Source organism: Capsicum annuum, chromosome 6 (assembly GCF_002878395.1).
Source record: "Capsicum annuum cultivar UCD-10X-F1 chromosome 6, UCD10Xv1.1, whole genome shotgun sequence".
NCBI lineage: Eukaryota > Viridiplantae > Streptophyta > Magnoliopsida > Solanales > Solanaceae > Capsicum > Capsicum annuum.
In genome coordinates, this window is record NC_061116.1 from 186836289 (window position 1) to 186838398 (window position 2110).

Genomic DNA, 2110 nt, shown 5'->3' on the forward strand with positions numbered 1-2110 from the left:
ACTAAGAAAATAGTAAATTCTTACATTAAACCCGTAATAAAACCAAGAAATAGGTGTTAATCTAGCTTCCCAAACTCACACAAACTTTAATTTTAAGCTCCCACACTATTTTAGGGTTCAACTTACTAAAGGCAAGATGAAAAATAAATAAAATGAGCCAAAAAGAGGAAAAAAATTGTTTTTATAGTAAAAAATCTGCTATGCACCAAATTTTTCATCCTTTTATGTTCAACCCACACTTCTCCTGGGTGTTTGAAATTCGCTCGGAGTCCTATATATGCAAACAAACTATGCAACCACACAAAATTCGATGCTCCAGACGCATTGTCGAAGTTGGATTTTTGAAAAATATTATTTTCACAAAGTTGACCCCTGAAATTCGAAATCACAATTTACCAAATCGGGGATCGAAATGAGATTTAAAAGCCTTAAATTACACCAAATACGTTACCACCCTAAAATCTATGTTCTATCTCGGTTAACAAAGTTGAGTTTTCCATCCGAGGTCATTTCGATCAAATGTGGATCCCACACCCATATATCTAATTTTTAAACTGTTCGATCAATAGGTTGAAATGAGCTCGGGTGCACCGGGACTCAAACCAAAGGTCTACCTTGCCTAAAATTGATATTCCAGAGTTGCTAGCGCAGTTCGTTAAGCCATATATTGCATGGATCAAAATATATCCACGTAAGTCTAAAATAAGACTCTCGAAATAATCAAAAATCACAATATCACATAAATGGTACCAAAATGCATCGAAACCCATCACAATCACGTCCACACCCTAGAAATACCATAATACAACTATGGAAAGGGGTAAAATAGTCAAATCACACAAAATCATAAATTTCACATATTTCATCAAATTTTTAGATCATTACATCATCCATCACTAAAAATTTAGTTCGTCCTCGAACTGAGGCAAATAAATACCTGAATCAATGAAGAGTTGGGGATATGAACTCCGCATATCAGACTCGACCTCCCAAGTAGCCTCATCTATAAGTTGATGTTGTCACTAGACCTTAACCACAGGGATCGCTCTAGAACGCAACCACCTAACATCCCTAGCTAATATGGAGACCGACTTATCAACAAAAGATAACCGCTCATCTAATTGAATTGACTCCCAACGAATAACATTAGACTTATTAGGAATATAACAACAAAGCATAGAAACATGAAAAGCTGGATGAACAACTGATAGATCAGGGGGCAATGCCAACTCATCAGCCACATCATCAATAGTTCGAAGAATCTCAAATGAACCAATATACCTGGGGCTAAGCTTGTCTCTCTTTCCAAACCTCATTACACCCTTCATGGGTGAAACTCTAAAGAAAACATGGTCACTAACACCAAATCCCAAGGCATGAAGTCTACGATTAACATAGCACTTCTCCCTACTCTGAGTTGCTCGAAGTCTATCTTGAATGATCCGAACTCTTACCAAAGACTCATGAAGCAAGTCTGTACCTCGAGGTATCATCTTTGAAATATCAAACCAACTCACTGGTGAGCGACAATGCCTATCATAAAATGCCTCAAAAGGAGCCATATCAATACTGGAATGGTAGCTATTATTATATGCAAACTCTGCTAAAGCCGAATGCTGCTCCCACTAGCCACCAAAATCCATCACACAAGCGCGAAGAATATTCTCCAAAACTTGAACAGTCTGCTCTAACTAACCATCAGTCTGGGGTGAAACGCTGTGCTAAGATCAACCCAAGTGCCCAACTCGTCCTAAAAAGTCTTCCAAAAGTGAGATGTAAACACAGAACCTGGATTTGAAATAATAGACATTAGCACACCATACAAATGAACATTTTTATGAATATAGATAAGAGCCAACCTCTCCGCACTGAAAAAGACCTGAACCAAAATAAAATGAGCTAAATAGTTCAATCGATCCACGATGGCCTAAACACTGTCAAAACTATGAGATGTACGAGACAAACTAATCACAAAGTCCATGGGGATCCATTCCCACTCCTACTCAAGAATGGTTAACCATGACGGAAACTACCAAGCATCATATACTCGGCCTTCACCTGCTGACAACATAGATAACAAGCCATAAAATCTACTACATCTTGCCTCATA